The sequence below is a fragment of the Aulonocara sp. 'chitande type north' Nkhata Bay genome, linkage group LG3 (genome assembly GCF_057382095.1).
Source record: "Aulonocara sp. 'chitande type north' Nkhata Bay isolate Kocher_YH1m ecotype deep benthic linkage group LG3, A_spYH_male_GT1.1, whole genome shotgun sequence".
Classification (NCBI taxonomy): Eukaryota; Metazoa; Chordata; class Actinopteri; order Cichliformes; family Cichlidae; genus Aulonocara; species Aulonocara sp. 'chitande type north' Nkhata Bay.
Window position 1 is genome coordinate 66,923,529 of NC_141346.1, and position 6,000 is coordinate 66,929,528.

Here is a 6,000-nt window from a genome sequence, read left to right on the forward strand (position 1 = left end):
GTTACATGTGAAATTAATTTTTGGAAAGAATCAGAAGTGAGATAGTTTGAATCAGAACTCAGTGAAAAGATGCATGAATTAAACCTGATTATAGCATACCAAGGCAATGAAGAAACAGCTTACACACACTAAAAATGAACATGAATACATAAAAATGCATGGAAGAAACAGGAAGACCATGGCCTGAATGCATAGGCCTAGTAAAAATGTGGATGAGATTAACACAAGGCTCTCAAAAACTTACACCATTCGAGGTTGTTCATGGTAGGCCTTTTCCACTACCAGTGATAAGTGAACCTCTAGACAAATCCGTCAGAGAAACAACTCTTGCAGAATGGATGGCAAAACTACTAGAAAATAAGGATATTGTTTTGAACAATAAACTGCCGTACGACTCTTCTCCAGTCTCTTGCAGATTGAAACCAGGCAATTGAGTCCTAATACGAGTGCTCCAAAGGAGAAATTGGAGCTTGCCTCGCTGGGAGGGTCCCAATCAAGTGTTATTGACTACACCCACAGCCTGTAAAATTGACGAGAGACCATCTTGGATTCATCAGAGCCACTGCAAGAAAGTAGAGCTTGAAGCCCAGACCAGCAGAGATTCACAAGTGTAAGGGGTGTTTCACCAGGTGTCAGTAGGTCCAGTGGCGAGGGAGGAGTGCTGATTGAGCTCAGCTCGCACTCTCATTCTCTCCAGCCACGGACCAACTTTAGGCTTACTGATACATTTGGGTGAAACAAACCTCAAGCATGAAGTGTTCTCAGGTGATGACTGGCGTCTTACTACTGGCAACGGCTCTATTTATCAGACTATCCGACCTGGAAGACGGCAGAAACCCATACACAAGCCGAGATAAGAGATGGACACATGACAACTCACATCTAATGGACATGACACAAGACTACATCTATCCGTGGATGAAAAATGCCTGATACAGATACGTGCTTAACAGGACCACAGAGAAAGACTGCTAAGTCTGCTCACACATGCCGAGCACATCAACATACCCAACCATATATGGGAAACACACTGGAACATGTGCACCAATTCTGATCTCTGGGGTTGGCAAGATGGCGTCGTAGCGCGAACACCCGTCTCGCTGTGCCCCGGTGAGGTCCCCCGATTATCCGTCTAAAATACGTGTTCACCTGGTGAAACGTTACAAATGTGCGTGGGAGTAACTCTATAATGAGTCTGGACGACTATTTTTCTAAAATGCCTAACGTCAGGTCTAAGAAAAAGACAGCTCCGGTTGTGCAAGCTAGCGACATTGTGGGTCCTATGGCGGCTGAGCCTGAAGAAGCTAACGCCAGCGACACAGAAATCTCCGCTGACGCTGAGGAAACTGGGAGTGATATCGACCCGAATATCCTTGCGGCTCTGAGTAAGATAACTGACAGCATTACAACTTTATTGGATGTTAAAGTTGATACTGTGCTGGCCGCAATCCGTGAACAGACGTCTCGGATCCAGGCTCTGGCGACACGGGTGGGAGACGCCGAGATACGGATTTCAGGCGTGGAAGACACGGCAGGTGTATTGCAGGCGAAAGTGGCTCGACTCGAAAAACAAGTAACTGACATGGCAGACCACATGGACGATTTAGAGAACTGCAGCCGCAGATGTAACCTTCGCCTGGTCGGGCTTCCCGAGGGCACGGAGGGAAATGATGTTGTCGCCTTCATGGAGTCATGGCTCCCCTCCTATCTCGAGCTCACAACTAAAAATGGGAAGATCAAACTAGACCGCGCTCACCGCTCTCTAGCACCGAGGCCGGGCCCCAGCCAGCGCGCCAGACCCATCATTATGAAGCTTCACAACTTTGCTGATAAACAACGTGTGATGGCCGCAGCTCGGCGCCTGGCTACGCAGCCGAACCAACCAACAAGTCGGATCAAAGTCTCCTTCTTTAATGATTATTCAGCGGCGGTAGCCAAGAAACGCAAGGCTTTCGACGAGGTGAAAAGCTGCCTGAGGAAGAAGAATGTGGATTATGCGCTTCTCTACCCCGCCACACTGAGGCTGTTTGCCAACAGCAAGGAGAAGAGATTTAACACACCGGAGGCAGCTGCGTCCTACGCGGACTCGCTGCCCTGAATCCCCGTAACCACCGGAGTACTCCTTTTCTTCACACTATGCCTTAATTAACCGGTGTGAGTACTTGCCGAATCTAGGCGTATATGACTCTTTTTTTTTTTTCGTCCTCGCTGCTTATAAGCGACCAGGTGAAATCTTCCACCCCATCGGGCACCGGACGGACTGTGTTTTCGTCTATGGGTAGGCGTGAGTTACGCGCGTGCAATGCCCTTCGGCTTTCCCGACGGGCAGGAGGAGATTGGTTTTTCCCTACATGTTTAGTAGGGCTGTTGCCAAATCACTGTTCTTTGAATGTTCCGTCACACAGCTCTTTCATGCCTTTTTTATTTTTATTTTATTTATTTATTTTTTCAACCAGGGTGTGGTGAACCCTTTGGCTCAATATGCTTTGTGTGATAAATGAATAAGTCTAATAATGAGTAGGCTGCGAATATGCACCTGGAATGTACGAGGGGTTCACAGCCCTATTAAGAGGAGGAAGATATTTATTGTCTAAGAAAGGACGGTGTAGATGTTGCTATGTTACAAGAGACACATCTTGATAATAATGAACACTTGAAGTTGCAACAAGGATTATATGGACAAGTGTTTTTTTCATCCTTCACTACAAGAAGTAGAGGAGTGGCAGTGTTGATTAGGAAAAATGTACCTTTTGTAGTAACTGATTGCGTTAAGGATCTGAAGGGCCGCTACGTGATAGTCAAAGGGATTTTGCAAGGCCAAAATATCTTATTACTGAATGTTTATTTTCCACCTGCCCACCCAACTACCTTTCTTACCAAAATGTTTCTGGAATTAGCCCCATTTCTTCCTAACTCTACCGTTATTATTGGTGGTGATTTCAACTTAATGTTAAATCCGCTTATGGACAGATTTCCACACAGCATTGCAACTCCTTCTCCTCAGGCCAAAGCGCTTCATGCTCTATGCGACGAGTTTGGACTTGTGGATGCTTGGAGATATACTCACCCCTCCGATAAGCAATACACATTTTTTTCGGCTCCGCATAGGTCCCAAACTAGAATTGATTACTTTTTTCTCCCGAAAACTGACTTAGGTTCAGTAGTATCGTGCGACATAACAAGTATAATCATCTCAGATCACGCTAGGGTAATCATGGATCTCGATCTTAAAGCTGCGCTTCATAGGTCCCGCCACTGGAGGCTTAATACCATTATTCTTAAGGATGAGGAATTTACCTCTCACTTCTCTGCAGAATTTAAAGCGTTTTTGGATATCAACACCCCCTCAGCTACTACTGCCTCTGTTTTGTGGGAAACATGCAAAGCTTATGCGAGGGGCCTAATTATTTCGTATTCTGCGACAAAGAAGCGACAACGGATGGAGGAACAAAAATCTTTAGAGAGCGAATTGGTGGATAAGGAGAAAACATACATTGCCTCCCCATCACCACCATTATGGCAAGAAATAACCGCACTCAGGTCAGCGCTGAATTGCCTTCTTACCAGAGATGCAGAGAAGAAACTTAAATACACCAGACAGAGGTTCTACGAGCATGGAGATAAGGCCGGTAAATGTCTGGCGTACTATGTTAAGAAGCGCGCAGAATCGAATACCATTGCAGCGATATCTGATGAAGGTGGCCACAAGATATATGAAAACAAACTGATAAATGACTGTGTTAAGAAGTTCTACGAAGCCTTGTACTCTTCTCAACAAGTCCCGGAGGGGGTGCAGCTGATGCATAATTTCTTCACCCAATTCGACTTACCAAATTTGTCAGAGGAACAGAAGACTGCCCTTAACAGCCCTATAACTAAGACCGAAGTGTTTAAGGCTATTAAATCACTGCGAAGTGGAAAGTCGCCAGGGCCTGATGGCTTCTGTTGTGAATTTTATAAACAGTTTCGGGATATTATTGTGGAACCGCTTCTTGATATGTTCAACCACTCCTTCATTACGGGTGAATTCCCGCAGACACTGAAGGAAGCCAACATTTCCCTAATTCTAAAGAAAGGGAAGTGTCCTGATTTGTGCGGATCCTATAGACCTATAGCCCTCTTGAATGTAGATAGGAAACTGCTTTCTAAAATTCTGGCCACCCGCTTAGAAATTTTTTTACCTGTGCTGATAAGGGAGGACCAGACAGGCTTTATAAAGGGTCGAAACTCAGCCACCAATGTTAGACGCTTATTGAACGCTATTGTAGCTTTCAAGCAAAAATCTATTGACGGCCTGGTGCTTTCTCTCGATGCGGAGAAAGCATTTGACAGAATTGAGTGGTCTTATTTGTTGTATACTCTGGGCAAATTCGGCTTAGGGGAGAATTTTATAAAATGGGTCAAAGTTATCTACAATAATCCACAGGCAGCAGTCCTGACTAATGGACTTAGGTCTGATTACTTCAACACTCATAGGGGAGTTATGCAGGGCTGCCCCTTATCGCCCCTTCTATTCGCTCTAGCCATAGAGCCTCTTGCTGAGGCCATAAGGGCGACGCCCACAATACGTAGTTTAGAGATTGGACAGCTGTGTCATAAAATAACCTTATACGCGGACGACATCTTGATTCTTTTGACTAACCCTGTAACATCCGTACCCAGTCTCATTGAGGTGATTGACAGGTTTAGCCATTTCTCTGGCTATAGAATCAATTTGGCTAAGTCAGAGGCCATGCCTCTCGGTACTCTTTTCACAATGCCGGCTACTGTTCCTTCCTTTCCTTTTAAATGGTCTCCTAATGGATTTGTGTATTTGGGGATCTTTATTACCCCGTCTCTCGACCAATTGTACAAAGCCAACTTCACACCCTTATTTGGCAAACTCAAACAGGACCTAGAGTGGTGGGCGTCACTTCCTGTCTCCTGGCTAGGACGTATTGCCCTGATCAAAATGAATGTGCTGCCCAGGCTATTGTATCCTATCCAAATGATCCCCGTCTTGTTCTCTAAGAGAGTACTGAAGGACATAAATGGTTGGCTCACCTCTTTCATCTGGAACAAGCGCAGACCCAGACTCAAGATGGCAGTGTTGCATCTGCCAAGCTCCAGGGGCGGCTTGGATCTACCTAATATTAGATTGCATCAGCTTTCTGCCCATTTAAGATTTGTGAGCGACTGGGTTAGGGGTAAAACCTCAATCTGGTCGGATATTGAGACAGCTCTGTCACAATGCAAACTGAGCGATCTATTATTTTGTAATGATTTTAACGGAATTAAGGCCCTTTGTACAAATCCTGTAACAATCAACACCCTAAAAGCGTGGCGAATTGTCCGCCGTCTTGAGGGAAGATCGAGAATAACATCAACCTTTACCCCTATAATGAATAACCCTGCTTTCCCTCCGGGTTCTTTGGACCCCGGCTTTCAACGATGGTCTGATAAGAATATTAAGTCTCTTGGTGACCTTTTCTCGGGTGGTGAACTCATGTCGTTTGAACAGCTTACCAACAGTTACGGCTTGCCTAGACAGGATTTCTTTCGTTTTTTGCAAATACGACACTATATCACTCACAATACAACCCTTGCTGAGCACCCTGAAGTATCTGATGTTGAGAGGGTTTTGTTTGGGCAACAGCTGACGGTGTCTCTGAGTTCATTTTACCATGTGCTTAATGCTTTGACTACCACTGATGCGCAGGGGATTAGAGGTGTGTGGGAGAGGGAACTGTCGGTAACCATAGATGAAGATAAGTGGGATACCGTTTGGTCTCTCGCAAAAAGGATTTCAATTTGTACTCGGACAAGAGCAATCCAATTTAAGATTTTACACAGATTACACGTATCCCCTCACCGCAGACACCTCTTCAGCCGCTCTCTTTCCCCTGTGTGTCTTAAGTGCAAAACTGATGTAGGGACTTTAACTCACTGTTTTTGGTCCTGTTATAAGCTTCAAGAATACTGGGCTGACATTACAGGTGAACTGGGGAAAATCTTCCACGT